The sequence below is a fragment of the Salvelinus namaycush genome, chromosome 1, assembly GCF_016432855.1.
Source record: "Salvelinus namaycush isolate Seneca chromosome 1, SaNama_1.0, whole genome shotgun sequence".
Lineage (NCBI taxonomy): Eukaryota > Metazoa > Chordata > Actinopteri > Salmoniformes > Salmonidae > Salvelinus > Salvelinus namaycush.
Window position 1 is genome coordinate 43,181,901 of NC_052307.1, and position 16,631 is coordinate 43,198,531.

Consider the following 16,631-nt stretch of genomic DNA (forward strand, 5'->3'; position numbering starts at 1 on the left):
CAAAATATAGCATTCACACGAGATAGCGTTAGTTCTTCCTGAGTGTAATGCTCATTCCATCATAAAAGACATTCATCTCTCATTGGCAAAACCCACAATCCCTCTCAATGCATATTCTCCTCTCATCAGCGCTAATCTCTCTTTCTCCTTGTTCCTTTCTAGTCCGAGGATGCAAGCTGATCTGATGTCCAACCTCCTCTTTTCTGACTCTAGGAGCAGGGCTTTGGCCGCATAATGACCATGCAGGTGAGTTCTTTCTTTGTTTCTGTCTGTTCGTCAATCCATCTGTGGAGAAACCAGACCATTGTCAGAAATGTACAGTAACTATAAATACTTCCCGATGTATTTGATCTACCAGGTGGTGTGCGAGGCTCCAGCCTGGCTCTGTCTTTCTCCTGGTGGCTCGGTCTGGGGACCAGCTAAGGATGCTGAGGGAGGATCTGTGGTGGTTCAGGGGGGGGCTGGTGGTCCGCTGTGTTCCTGCAGACCTGAGCAGGAGAGAGGGGGTGGAGGAGATTGGGTTGTCCGGGAAGAGGTCACTCGATATCGATCATGTGCCGCTCATCAACACTGGTGAGATGCCTTCTTGCTCTCTTCCTGTTTCTACTCTCTGCTGCTGATTGCTGGTGAGAGAGTGGTTATAATCAATTAGTGTTGAACACGAACTACAGAAATTCACATGCAACTTGAACTATCACACAAATCTTACACAGGAGATTTACAGGAGATTTGCATGGATATTGGGGTAACTCATCTCTGTTCTCCGTGCAGGCCTGCCTCCATTGGTGCTGTACTGTACAGGGAAGGCTGCCTGAGAGATGATGTTCAGAGACTTGGCTGAGGAGGAACAAGGTCTCAGGGTGCTCAATTATGCTCCAGGTGATAGCACAGGGACACAACTATAGAATTAAAAGTTAGTGGAATAGACATTACAAAGCAATAGACATTACAAAGCAATGACTGGCAGCTAATGTTGGGTGTTAATAATAATAATCTGTCAGAATTAGCTGCAATTCTAATTATTGATTCCAGAGATATCATCTGATTCCATTTGAACCTACCCAAATCCCTCTGCTACTGTGTGTTCCCGCAGGTCCTCTGGACATGGATATGCAGGCGGAGGCATGGCGGGGCTCAGGGGATGTGCATCTGCGTCTGTACTGGACCTCCATGAATGCACAGGGACAGCTGCTGACCTGGCCTTATGCCATCCTACTTGACACCCCACCTAGTCAGAGAGTCAGAGAGAGAAAGAGAGAGAACATGAAAGAGCGATAGAGAGAGAAAGTGCCAGAACATGGTGGAGGAAAGGAGAAAGTGGGTAATGGGTTAAAGTTAAGGACAAACTATTGTAATTATACTGTAATAATACAAATTGTTTGATCACCATATTGATTTATTAGTTACAGTATCTGCTACTACTGTACTATGGTTGCATTTACTGCAAAATATACAGTGCATTCGGAAAGTATTCAGACCCCTTGACTTTTTCCATCAATCTACACACAATACCCCAAAATGACAAAGGAAAAAGACGTATTTAGAAATCTTTGAAAATGTATTAAAAATAAAAAACTGAAATATCACATGTACATAAGTATTCAGACCCTTTACTCAGTTCTTTGTTGAAGAACCTTTGGCAGTGATTACAGCCCTGAGTCAATCAATCACATTTATTTATAAAGCCCTTCTTACGTCAGCTGATGGCACAAAATGCTGTACAGAAACCCAGCCTAAATCCCCAAACAGCAAGCAATGCAGGTGTAGAAGCACGGTGGTCAGGAAAAACTCCCTAGAAAGGACGGAACGTAAGAAGAAACCTAGAGAAGAACCAGGCTATGAGGGGTGGCCAGTCCTCTTCTGGCTGTGCCGGGTGGAGATTATAACAGAACATGGCCAAGATGTTCAAATATTCATAGATGACCAGCAGGGTCAAATAATAATAATCACAGTGGTTGTCGAGGGTGCAACAGGTCAGCACCTCAGGAGTAAATGTCAGTTGGCTTTTCATAGCCGATCATTCAGAGTATCTCTACCGCTCCCGCTGTCTCTAGAGAGTTGAAAACAGCAGGTCTGGGACAAAGTAGAACGCCTGGTGAACAGGTCAGGGTTCCATAGCCGCAGGCAGAACAGTTGAAACTGGAGCAGCAGCACGAGCAGGTGGACTGGGGACAGCAAGGAGTCATCAGGCCAGGTAGTCCTGAAGCATGGTCCTAGGGATCAGGTACTCAGAGAGAAAGAGAGAGAGAATTAGAGAGAGCATACTTAAATTCACACAGGACCCCGAATAAGACAGGAGAAATACTCCAGATATAACAGACTGACCCTAGCCCCCCAACACAAACTATTGCAGCATAAATACTGGAGGCTGAGACAGGAGGGGTCGGGAGACACTGTGGCCCCGTCCGACGATACCCCCGGACAGGGCCAAACAGGCAGGATATAACCCCACCCACGTTGCCAAAGCACAGCCCCCACACCACAAGAGGCATATCTTCAACAACCAATGTACTATCCCGAGACAAGGCCGAGTATAGCCCACAAAGATCTCCCCCACGGCACGAACCCAAGGGGGGGCGCCAACCCGGACATGAAGATCACGTCAGTGACTCAACCCACTCAAGTGACGCGCCCCTCTTAGGGACGGCATGAAGCCAGTGACTCAGCCCCCGTAATAGGATCAGAGGCAGAGAGTCCCAGCGGAGAGAGGGGAACCGGCCAGGCAGAGACAGCAAGGGTGGTTCGTTGCTCCAGTGCCTTTCCGTTCACCTTCACACTCCTGGGCCAGACTACGCTCAATCATAGGACCTACTGAAGAGATTAGTCTTCAATAAAGACTTAAATGTTGAGAGCAAGTCTGTGTCCCTCATATGGATAGGCAGACCATTCCATAAAAATGGAGCTCTGTAGGAGAAAGCCATGCCTCCAGCTGTTTGCTTAGAAATTCTAGCGACAGTAAAGAGGCCTGCGTCTTGTAACCATAGCGTACGTGTAGGTATGCATGGCAGGACCAAATTGGAAAGATAGGTAGGAGCAAGCCCATGTAATGCTTTGTAGGTTAGCAGTAAAACCTTGATATCAGCCCTAGCCTTAACAGGAAGCCAGTGTAGAGAGTCTAGCACTGGAGTAATATGATCACATTTTTTGGTTCCAGTCAAGATTCTAGCAGCCGTGTTGAGCACGGGTAGCCGGAAAGTAGAGCATTGCAGTAGTCTAACCTAGGAGTGACAGAAGCATGGATATATTTTTCTGCATCATTTTTGGACAAAAAGTTTCAGATTTCTCCAATGTTACGTAGATGGAAAAAAGCTGTCCTTGAAACAGTCTTGATATGTTCGTAAAAAGAGAGATCAGAGTCCAGAGTAAATCAAATCAAATCAAATTTATTTTATATAGCCCTTCGTACATCAGCTAATATCTCGAAGTGCTGTACAGAAACCCAGCCTAAAACCCCAAACAGCAAGCAATGCAGGTGTAGAAGCACGGTGGCTAGGAAAAACTCCCTAGTAACGCCGAGGTCCTTCACAGTTTTATTTGAGACGACTGTACAACCATCAAGATGAATTGCTAACTCCAAAAAGTTCTGGGATACTGTAAAGTCCATGGAGAACAAGAGCACCTTCTCCCAGCTGCCCACTGCACTGAGGCTAGGTAACACGGTCACCACCGATAAATCCGTGATAATCGAAAACTTCAACAAGCATTTCTCAACGGCTGGCCATGCCTTCCTCCTGGCGACTCCAACCTTGGCCAACAGCTCCGCCCCCCCCGCTGCTACTCGCCCAAGCCTCCCCAGCTTCTCCTTTACCCAAATCCAGATAGCAGATGTTCTGAAAGAGCTGCAAAACCTGGACCCATACAAATCAGCTGGGCTTGACAATCTGGACCCCCTTTTTCTGAAACTGTCCGCCGCCATTGTCGCACCCCCTATTACCAGCCTGTTCAACCTCTCCTTCGTATCATCTGAGATCCCCAAGGATTGGAAAGCTGCCGCGGTCATCCCCCTCTTCAAAGGGGGAGACACCCTGGACCAAAACTGTTACAGACCTATATCCATCCTGCCCTGCCTATCTAAGGTCTTCGAAAGCCAAGTCAACAAACAGATCACTGACCATCTCGAATCCCACCGTACCTTCTCCGCTGTGCAATCCGGTTTCCGAGCCGGTCACGGGTGCACCTCAGCCACGCTCAAGGTACTAAACGATATCATAACCGCCATCGATAAAAGACAGTACTGTGCAGCCGTCTTCATCGACCTGGCCAAGGCTTTCGACTCTGTCAATCACCATATTCTTATCGGCAGACTCAGTAGCCTCGATTTTTCTAATGACTGCCTTGCCTGGTTCACCAACTACTTTGCAGACAGAGTTCAGTGTGTCAAATCGGAGGGCATGTTGTCCGGTCCTCTGGCAGTCTCTATGGGGGTACCACAGGGTTCAATTCTCGGGCCGACTCTTTTCTCTGTATATATCAATGATGTTGCTCTTGCTGCGGGCGATTCCCTGATCCACCTCTACGCAGACGACACCATTCTGTATACTTCTGGCCCTTCCTTGGACACTGTGCTATCTAACCTCCAAACGAGCTTCAATGCCATACAACACTCCTTCCGTGGCCTCCAACTGCTCTTAAACGCTAGTAAAACCAAATGCATGCTTTTCAACCGTTCGCTGCCTGCACCCGCACGCCCGACTAGCATCACTACTCTGGACGGTTCTGACTTAGAATATGTGGACATCTATAAGTACCTAGGTGTCTGGCTAGACTGCAAACTCTCCTTCCAGACTCATATCAAACAACTCCATTCCAAAATCAAATCTAGAGTCGGCTTTCTATTTCGCAACAAAGCCTCCTTCACTCACGCCGCCAAACTTACCCTAGTAAAACTGACTATCCTACCGATCCTCGACTTCGGCGATGTCATCTACAAAATAGTTTCCAATACTCTACTCAGCAAACTGGATGCAGTTTATCACAGTGCCATCCGTTTTGTTACTAAAGCACCTTATACGACCCACCACTGCGACCTGTATGCCCTAGTCGGCTGGCCCTCGCTACATGTTCGTCGTCAGACCCACTGGCTCCAGGTCATCTACAAGGCTATGCTAGGTAAAGTGCCGCCTTATCTCAGTTCACTGGTCACGATGGCTACACCCACCCGTAGCACGCGCTCCAGCAGGTGTATCTCACTGATCATCCCTAAAGCCAAAACCTCATTTGGCCGCCTTTCCTTCCAGTTCTCTGCTGCCTGCAACTGGAACGAATTGCAAAAATCTCTGAAGTTGGAGACTTTTATCTCCCTCAACAACTTTAAACATCTGCTATCTGAGCAGCTAACCGATCGCTGCAGCTGTACATAGTCCATCGGTATATAGCCCACCCAATTTACCTACCTCATCCCCATACTGTTTTTATTTATTTACTTTTCTGCTCTTTTGCACACCAGTATCTCTACTTGCACATGATCATCTGATGATTTATCACTCCAGTGTTAATCTGCTAAATTGTAATTATTCGATTTATTGCCTACCTCCTCATGCCTTTTGCACACATTGTATATAGATTCTCTTTTTTCTACCATGTTATTGACTTGTTTATTGTTTACTCCATGTGTAACTCTGTGTTGTTGTCTGTTCACACTGCTATGCTTTATCTTGGCCAGGTCGCAGTTGCAAATGAGAACTTGTTCTCAACTAGCCTACCTGGTTAAATAAAGGTGAAATAAAAAAAATAAAAAAAATTGTCAGATCCAACAGAAGATCTCTTTGTTTCTTGGGACCTAGAACTAGTATCTCTGTTTTGTCCGAGTTTAAGGTAAAACATTTGCCGCCATCCACTTCCTTATGTCTGAAACAGGCTTCCAGGGTAGGACATTTTGGGGCTTCACCATGTTTCATCGAAATGTACAGTTGTGTGTCGTCCGCATAGCAGTGAAAGAGGTAAAATATATAGTGAAACAATAGTGGTCCAAAAACAGTACCTTGAGGAACACCGAAATTTACAGTTGATTTGTCAGTGGACAAACCATCTACAGAGACAAACTGTATCTTTACGTCAGTGTTACGACCGTCTGAAGAAGAGGCAGTGGACCAAAGCGCAGCGTGGTAAATGTTCATGCTTTCGTTATTAAAACTGAACACTAAATAACAAAAACAACAAAGAGACGAACGAAACCGAAACAGTTCTGTCTGGTGCAGAAACAAAACAGAACTACCCACAAAACATAGGTGGGAAAAGGCTACCTAAGTATGGTTCTCAATCAGAGACAACGATAGACAGCTGCCTCTGATTGAGAACCACACCCGGCCAAACACATAGAAATAGACAACATAGAACAAAAACATAGAATGCCCACCCCAACTCACGCCCTAACCAACCAAAATAGAGACATAAAAAGGATCTCTAAGGTCAGGGCGTGACAGTCAGATAAGATCTAAACCAGGCCAGAATTTGTCCGTGTAGACCAATTTGGGTTTCCAATCTCGCCAAAGGATTGTGGTGATCTGTGGTATCAAAAGCAGCACTAAGGTCTAGGAGCACGAGGACAGATGCAGAGCCTTGGTCTGACGCCATTAAAAGGTAATTTACCACCTTCACAAGTGCAGTCTCAGTGCTATGATGGGGTCTAAAACCAGACTGAAGCGTTTTGTGTACATTGTTTGTCTTCAGGAAGGCAGTGTGTTGCTGCGCAACAACTTTAGATTTTTTTTTGAGAGGAATGGGAGATTCAATATAGGCCGATAGTATTTTATATTTTCTGGGTCAAGGTTTGACTTTTTCAAGAGAGGCTTTATTACTGCCATTTTTATTGAGTTTGGTACACATCCGGTGGATAGAGAGCCGTTTATTATGTTCAACATAGAAGGGCCAAGCACAGGAAGCAGCTCTTTCAGTAGTTTAATTGGAATAGGGTCCAGTATGCAGCTTGAAGATTTAGAGGCCGAGATTATTTTCATCAATGTGTCAAGAGATATAGTATTAAAAAACTTGAGTGTCTGCCTTGATCCTAGGTCCTGGCACTGTTTTGCAGACTCAGTACAACTGAGCTTTGGAGGAATACGCAGATTCAAAGAGGAGTCCAAAATATGCTTTCCAATGATCATGATCTTTCCGTCAAAGAAGTTCAGGAATTTATCACTGCTGAAGTGAAAGCCATCCTCTCTTGGGGAATGCTGCTATTTAGTTAGCTTTGCGACAATATCAAAAATACATTTTGAATAATTCTTATTTTCCTCAATTAAGTTGGAAAAATAGGAGGATTGAGCAGCAGTGAGGGCTCTTCGATAATGTACGGTACTGTCTTTCCAAGCTAGTTGGAAGACTTCCAGTTTGGTGTAGTGCCATTTCCGTTCCAATTTTCTGGAAGCTTGCTTCAGAGCTCGGGTATTTTCTGTATACCAGGGAGCTAGTTTCTTATGACAAATGTTTTTTGTTTTTAGGGGTGCGACTGCATCTAGTGTATTACACAATGTTAAATTGAGTTCCTCAGTTAGGTGGTTAACTGATTTTTGTACTCTGGCGTCCTTGGGTAGGTGGAAGAAGTCTGTAAGGGCATCTAGGAATCTTTGGGTTGTCCGAGAATTTATTGCACGGCTTTTGATGATCCTTGGTTGGGGTCTGAGCAGATTATTTGTTGCGATTGCAAACTTAATTGCCCCCCCTTGGGTTGTGCCGTGGCGGAGATCTTTGTGGGCTACGCTCGGCCTTGTCTCAGGATGGTAAGTTGATGATTGAAGATATCCCTCTAGTGGTGTGGGGGCTGTGCTTTGGCAAAGTGGGTGGGGTTATATCCTGCCTGTTTGGCCCTGTCCGGGGGTATCATCGGATGGGGCCACAGTGTCTCCTGACCCCTCCTGTCTCAGCCTCCAGTATTTATGCTGCAGTAGTTTATGTGTCGGGGGGCTAGGGTCAGTCTGTTATATCTGGAGTATTTCTCCTGTCTTATACGGTGTCCTGTGTGAATTTAAGTAATTCTCTCTTTCTCTCTTTCTCTCTCTCGGAGGACCTGAGCCCTAGGACCATGCATCAGGACTACCTGCCATGATGACTCCTTGCTGTCCCCAGTCCACCTGGCTATGCTGCTGCTCCAGTTTCAACTGTTCTGCCTTCGGCTATGGAACCCTGACCTGTTTACCGGACATGCTACCTGTCCCAGACCTGCTGTTTTCAAATCTCTAGAGACAGCAGGAGCGGTAGAGATACTCTCAATGATCGGCTATGAAAAGCCAACTGACATTTACTCCTGAGGTTCTGACTTGTTGCACCCTCGACAACTACTGTGATTATTATTATTTGACCATGCTGGTCATTTATGAACATTTGAACATCTTGGCCATGTTCTATTATAATCTCCACCAGGCACAGCCAGAAGAGGACTGGCACCCCTCATAGCCTGGTTCCTCTCTAGGTTTCTTCCTAGGTTTTGGCCTTTCTAGGGAGTTTTTCCTGACCACCGTGCTTCTACACCTGCATTGCTTGCGGTTTGGGGTTTTAGGCTGGGTTTCTGTACAGCACTTTGAGATATCAGCTGATGTAAGAAGGGCTATATAAATACATTTGATTTGATTTGGTGGTCCGATAGTCCAGGATTATGAGGAAAAACATTAAGATCCACAACATTTATTCCATGGGACAAAACTAGGTCCAGAGTATGACTGTGGCAGTGAGTAGGTCCGGAGACATGTTGGACAAAACACACAAAGTCGATGATGGCTCCGAAAGCCTTTTGGAGTGGGTCTGTAGACTTTTCCATGTGAATATTAAAGTCACTAAAATTGTAATATTATCTGCCATGACTACAAGGTCCGATAGGAATTCAGGGAACTCAGTACCTATAAAAAGTACCTATAAAAAGTGATTGAGTAGGCTGCATAGATTTCATGACTAGAAGCTCAAAAGACGAGAACGCAGACGTAAAAAAAAAAAAAAAAAAATGTATTGAAATTTGCTATCGTAAATGTTAGCAACACCTTTGCCTTTGCGGGATGCGTGTGCTGAGACTGAACCAATAAGAGCTCCTGTAGTCCTGAGAACATGGACTCTTCCTCTCTATGTTAAAGACTGGTTTAACATAGAAATACACAAAGCAGAATGGACATGGTTGAACCTTGTGGAGGTTATTCAGAGACTTGACTAATGCATGGTATAATTGACATTAAGACTTATGAGTAGACATTACTTCTGAATTTAGTTCTATAGGTCTATTAATTATATTTCTATGATTCTGACCAGGTTATATCAATATTATATATCTACACCAATGTAGTAATGATAAAATGTTTTATCAAGGTTTTTATCTAAAACCCAAGGTCACTATCCCAGGGCCAGGCTTACTGCTACTGCATGGTAGACAGTGAGAGATCCAGCTGGTGGGTCAGACTTAAGGACACTACACCAGTTGCAGGATGTAAAAAAATAAATAAATAAAAATAAGATTAAAAGCTGATGCACAAAACATTAAAGCATATCAGTATATCATTGCATCTAAATTATGCTCCTTTTTTCTCCTCTTAGTGGAACATTTTAATATATTCCCTGATTAGATGTTATACTCTATACCTCGCTATAGAATTACATAATTACTAATTATGTAATGTGATGTCTATGGTTACTATGTAACATGATGTCTATGGTTACTATGTAACATGATGTCTATGGCTACTATATGACGTGATATCTATGGTTACTCTGTAACTGTCAGGATTTGGCCAGGATTGTTCCGGTTTTGGCCACTAGATGCCCCCATTGTGCTTTTTTGACCCTTTTGTTTTCCCTTGTTTCCAGTTATTATTTGCACCTGTGCCTCGTTTCCCTTGAATGTATTTAAACCCTTCGTTTTCCTCAGTTCTTTGCTCTGTGTTTGAATGTTAGCACCCAGCCCTAGCGATGCTGTGAACATTTGTTGCTCCAGTTGGACTCTCTTGTGGTACTCTGTTTTTGTTCTCGTTTATTTATTTTTGATTATCTTTTGAGGCTTTTTCCTGCTGTACCTACTACCTTGTGGATTTACCTTTTGACTTGGAGGATTACCTTTTTCTCTTGGAATTACTTTTGACGTTGTGGATTTATATTTTTGCCTGAAGAACTTTCCTTTTTACTTTATTAAAACACCGTCTCAAGTACTGCTGTGTCTGCCTCATCTTCTGGGTTCTGCCGACTATCAGTGGCTCAGTTTGCTAAGTGACTGTTTCTCACACCGGAGACCCGAGTTCGTAACCGGGTCCTGACAGTAACATGATGTCTATGGTAACTATGTAACATGATGTCTATGGTTACTATGCAACATGATGTCTATGGTTACTATGCAACATGATGTCTATGGTTACTATGCAACATGATGTCTATGGTTACTATGCAACATGATGTCTATGGTTACTATGCAACATGATGTCTATGGTTACTATGCAACATGATGTCTATGGTTACTATGTAACATGATGTCTATGGTTACTATGTAACATGATGTCTATGGTTACTATGTCTCTCCATGGGAATGGAGAGGGGCTGAGTGGGGATAACCAGCTCGGAAGCCAGGGCAGCATCCATAAAGCTCTCAGAGTCGATGAGGACCCAGAGAGATTTCGACTGGTTCCCCCACAGCAACATGGCATGAAAAGGGATGCGAGTAAGGGGAGAGGAAAAGTTCTTCGTATGGCCCACCAGAATACTCGCTCCTACAGGTGAGCCTGGTTTTTTAGTGGACAGGTGGAGATTAAATAACCAGTAGTCTCGCAATACAGATAGCTCTTAGTGTGAAGACTGTAAAGCCGTTCAGCTGGAGGCAGCCTAGCTCTGCCTAGTTGCATGGGCTCGGGAAGAGGTGAATTGGCAGCCATAGGAGACTCTCTGGGAAACTCAGGTAGCCTCGGGTTCTCTCGGCAACGGAGCCGTCGGGGACTTACGGGATACCTCGGAGGCGAGGTGGAATCCTTGGACGGACGAGTGAAATCGATTCTCCTCTTCTTCCAAGGTTCCCATAGTTGCCCATCGATCCGAATGGTCAAGGCAATGAGCGAGTCGAGATCCGTCGGTAGTTCCCGGGCAGCAAGCTTGTCCTTCACTTCCTCCGAAACTCCATGCAGCAACATGTCAAACAGTGCTTCCGGGATCCAGGCACTCTCAGCTGCCAACGTGCGGAAATCCACTGCTTAGTCTGCCACACCGCGGAAGCCTTGCTGAAGCTGGAGTAACTTCTGTGCAGCCTCTCTCCCGGGCAATGGAACATCGAAAACCTTCTTTACCTCTGCCATGAACTCCTCCAGACTGTTGTTCTCATACTGCCGTAGCCCAGGTGAGAGCCTTCCCAGACATTAGCGTGATGAGGTACGCTATCTTCGAGTGGTCCGAGGGGACGGAGGAGGGCTGCAGCTCGATGATGAGTGAACACTGAGCGAGAAATGCCCGACAGGTGCCCGAGTCTCCATCAAAGCGCTCCGGGGGAGGTAAGCGGGGTTCCCGGGAAACCACGGCGACGGTGCTGCTAACAGCCGGGTTACTGAGGGGTTGGGAGTTTACAGTCGTGGTAGGCTGCATAGTAGACAACCCACGGAATTGCTCCAGCAATGTGTTCAATGCTTGGTTGTGATGTTAAGGCCAAGGTCTGGAACCCTTCCATAAGACCACAAAGCAACTCCTCGTGCCTTCCAATGGTGGCTGCTTGGGAGGAGAGGGCATTGCGGAGCTGGTCCGAGTCTGCTGGGTCAGTCATGGCCAGTTCCTACTATCACGTTTCAGGTATGACCCAGATGCAGACAGTGCCGAAGAAACAAACGTTTATTTCTAAAACAGTGACAAGCAACCGACAGGTCAAAGGCAGGCATGGGTCAATAATCCAGAGAGGGTGCAAAGGGTCCAGAACGGCAGGCATTCTCAGGATCAGGGCACGCAGCGGTCAATAATCCAGTAAGGTGGGGTAAGGTACAGAACGGCAGGCAGACTCAGGGTCAGGGCAGGCAGAAGGGTCAAAACCGGGAAGGATAAGAAAACAGGAGAACAGAACACAGGTATAAATACACAGGGGATAATGGGGAAGATGGGCGACACCTGGAGGGGGGTGGAGACAAGCATAAAGACAGGGGAAACAGATCAGGTTGTGACATGTAGTCCACAATCATCTCCTTTGTCTTGATCATGTTGAGGGAGAGGTTGATGTTCTTGCACCACACGGTCAGGTCTCATTGTTGTCGGTGATCAGGCTTACCACTGTTGTGTCATCTGCAAACTTAATGCAGGTGTTGGAGTCATGCCTGGCCATGCAGTCATGAGTGAACAGGGAGTACAGGAGGGAACTGAGCACGCACCCCTGAGGGGCCCTCGTGTTTTGTTACCTACCCTTACCACCTGGGGACGGCCTGTCAGGAAGTCCAGGATCCAGCTGCAGAGGGAGGTGTTTAGTGCCAGGATCCTTAGCTTAGTGATGATCTTTGAGGGTACTATGGTGTTGAACGCTGAGCTGTAGTCAATGCATTTTCACATAGGTATTTCTTTTGTCCAGGTGTGAAAAGGCAGTGTGGAGTGCAATATCATCTGTGGATCTGTTGGGGCGGTTTGCAAATTGGAGTGGGTCTAGGGTTTCTGGGATATTGGTGTTGATGTGAGCCATGACCAGGCTTTGAAAACACTTCATGGCAACAGACGTGAGTGCTACGGGTCAGTAGTCATTTAGGCAGATTACCTTAGTGTTCTTGGGCACAGAGACTATGGTGGTCTGCATAAAACATGTCGGAATTACAGACTCAGATAGGGAGAGGTTGAAAATGTCAGTGAAGACACTTGCAAATTGGTCAGCGCATGCTCGGAATACACGTCCTGGTAATCCTTCTAGCCCTGCGGCCTTGTGAATGTTGACCTGTTTAAAGGTCTTACGCACATCGGCTACGGAGAGCGTGATCACACACTCGTCCGGAGCAGCTGATGCTCTCATGCATGTTTCAGTGTTACTTGCCTCGAAGCGAGCATAGAAGAAATTTAGCTTGTCTGGTAGGCTCGTGTCACTGGGCAGCTCTTGGCTGTGCTTCCCTTTGTTGTCTGTAATAGTTTGCAAGCCCTGCCACATCTGACGAGCGTTAGAGCCGGTGTAGTACGATTCGATCTTAGTCCTGTATTGACGTTTTTCCTGTTTGATGGTTCGTCGGAGGGCATAGCGAGATTTCTTGTAAGCTTCCGGGTTAGAGTCTCGTTCCTTGAAAGCGGCAGCTCTACCCTTTAGCTCAGTGCGGATGTTTCCTGTAATCCATGGCTTCTGGTTGGGGTATGTACGTACAGTCACTGTGGGAACGACGTCATCGATGTGCTTATGAAGCCAGTGACTGATGTGGTGTACTCCTCAATTCCATCGGAAGAATCGCGGAACATATTCCAGTCTGTGCTAGCAAAACAGTCATGTAGCTTAGCATCTGCTTCATCTGACCACTTTTTTATTGACCGAGTCACTGGTGCTTCCTACTTAAATGTTCACTATGCATGACTGATATCAGTAAACGTTGGCAAAAAAACATAATTCAATTGTTTCCAGCAGCACATTTACATTTACTAACGCTCTGGATAACATGAAAACAGCCTAACCAGCTCTGCTAGGTTGAGTAAAATGGTCAGAGTGAGGTGTTCTCTCATTTGTGTCTGGAAGTAGCTAGCAAGCTTGCCAACTTTAGCCAGTTAGCTTGGGTGCTTGACTGCTGTTGTGAGGTCAGAATGCTCTTATCAACCCTACTCCTCGGCCAGAGCGTCCACTGTGCAATCTAAACGCCCCCCGAGAGCGAAACACTCTGAATTTATGAACAGACAATCTGACAACGCTCTGAATTTACAAGTGACACAGAGCGCACCCTGACACACTGGAGGCAATTTACAAACGCACCAGATGCCTATAGATACAACCTATTTAGTTATTATATCACAATCAGCATTTACATTTTATGTTTATGGTTCATCATTGGACATTAAAAACTCTAAATGACCTATTGGTGATCCGCTCAAAGGTTTGTGTGATATGAGACCATAATAATGACAGCCAGTGAAGGAGATTAAAGTCCATTGAATTAGTAGTAGAACAGACACACCGCTTTAAAAATTACAAAAAAAATCATAGTCCATTGTAGTGACTTACCAGCACTGGGCTGAATGTTACAGCACAGTGAATATGATGACTTTTTGACACACAGCACTTAGCCACTCATTTCATGTTTCAGATGTGGATGTTGTTGTGCAATTAAATGTCAGTTAAAATCTTAGCTAGGTCCAATTCAGTGAGGTTGCTTATATATTGTACTGAAGTAGGAGGTCAGTAAATTGGTGGGTTAAATAGGTGGGCTGTACAAGGAACTACAAATAGGTAGCTCCGAACTACAAATCCTATCAACCAAGTGACCCCCATGGAACCAAGGAATCGCTTGCAGCTCATTGGTGGAATCTATAAGGAAGGCTGTGGTCAGCTAAGTCCAGGAGTCAGAGGATGATGTCACCAGAGTTGCTGCCCTCTGATTGGCTGATTTGATTGTCACCTTCCACCTCGGCCTTCCAAGATTGGTCAACACTGCAGCCCTCTGAGTTACAAAATAAAGGATGGAGCAGGACACACAAGTCAACTCCCTCCTTGAAATGCACCTTCACTTTCCTAACCACGAGTGCATAATACTCCACCTGTCCCTTACATACCACGTTTGCATTCCGGAAGCCCCCCACCATAAAACCTAAAAAGCCCTGATGTGGGGAGTGAGTCTACTCTTTAGTCATTATAGACAAGATAGCCGATTTTAGTTCATAGGAGTGGTCAATAGCAATAAAGAGGCAAATAACTATACTGAAGAAAAATATAAAATTAACACGTGACAATTTAACTGAGTTCATATAAGGAATTCAGTCAATTGAAATCAATTAATTAGGCCCTAATCTATGGATTTAACATGACTGGGCAGGGGTGCAGCCAAGGGTGGGCCTGGTAGGGCATAGGCACACCCACTTGGGAGCCAGTCTTACCCACTCGGGAGCCAGGCCCAGCCAATCAGAATGAGTCATTCCCCACAAAAGGGCTTTATTACAGACATAAATACTCCTGTTTAATCAGCTGTCCAGGTGGCTGGTCTCAGACCATCTTGGCAGGCAGGGAAGATAGGTGGAACACTGCATGATGTGTAAGGCCTACGCCATCCTGCAGAGAACCCACACAAAGACCTTGCGGTAAGACATGAACCACACAGGATAATCTGCAAGATTAAAATGCATCTATATGACCCCACCTAGGTTCTGAAGACAGTTGGAGTAAAGGATGTTTAAGTAGAATGAGTATCAAATCAAATCAAGTTTATTTTATATAGCCCTTCGTACATCAGCTAATATCTCGAAGTGCTGTACAGAAACCCAGCCTAAAACCCCAAACAGCAAGCAATGCAGGTGTAGAAGCACGGTGGCTAGGAAAAACTCCCTAGAAAGGCCAAAACCTAGGAAGAAACCTAGAGAGGAACCAGGCTATGAGGGGTGGCCAGTCCATGGCCAAGATGTTCAAAATGTTCATAAGTGACAAGCATGGTCAAATAATAATCAGGAATAAATGTGTTGGCTTTTCATAGCCGATCATTAAGAGTTGAAAACAGCAGGTCTGGGACAGGTTGGGGTTCCATAACCGCAGGCAGAACAGTTGAAACTATCATTTTCTACACACACACAGGGGGCCCTGAAGGACTAGCCAATAAGCATGAACAAACCTATGGCGGCAGGTGTCAAGAAACCAACAGCTAGCAGTAGTGACCTCACATTATTATTCAAATATGTCAGACAAATCAACCCTTCAATTCCTACGTCCATGACACGTCAATTCAAAATTTGTCACAAGCGCCAAAAACAAGTGTAGACCTTCCCGTGAAATGCTTACTTACAAGCCCTTACCCAACAGTGCAGTTCAAGATAAAATATTTACCAAATAACGAGGCAATCGGTACCGAGTCAGTGTGCAGGGGTACAGGTTATTTGAGGTAATTTGTACATATGTGAGGTGACTATGCATAGATACAGCACGTAGCAGCAGTGTACAAAACAGAGGGGGTGGGGGAAAGGTGTTCTGCCCTCTTCACAACTGCCTTTGTGTGTTAGGACCATGGTAGTTCCTTGGTGTCCAACATTACCAGCAAACTAGCGAGCCGCTCTGTCGATGTTAATGGGGGCTTGTTCGGTTCGCCTTTTCCTATAGTCCACGTTCAGCTCCTTTGTCTTGCTCACATTGAGGTTGTTGACCTCTTTATAGACGTCTCATCATTGTCGGTGATCAGGCCTACCACTGGTGTTGTGGTGCACCTCAAACTTGGTGTTGGAGTTGTGTTTTACCACGCAGTTGTGGCCACGCCATCGTGGGTGAACAGGGAGTACAGGAGGGGACTAAGTAGAGACCCCTGAGGGTCCCCAGTGTTGAGGATCAGTGTGGCAGATGTGTTGTTGCCTAACCTTACCACCTGTGGGCAGCCAGTCAGGAAGTGCAGGATCCAGTTGCAGAGGGATGTGTTTAGTCCCCGGGTCCTTAGCTTTCCCAACCACACTGTAGCTGGGAAACCAGTCACCCTCAAATGGTGCACCTTTAGCCCTTTGTCAGCTACACTGGGGTGGAACTAGTGAAAGCAATGTCCAAAAGCACAGCCACTAGAATG

At 45.6% G+C, this 16,631-nt stretch overlaps 1 pseudogene; it reads left to right on the top strand.

Moving 5' to 3' along the window:
- Nucleotides 1-234: 234 nt before the first annotated feature.
- LOC120051749 lies at nt 235-11,189 on the top strand (annotated as a pseudogene).
- Nucleotides 11,190-16,631: the final 5,442 nt, after the last annotated feature.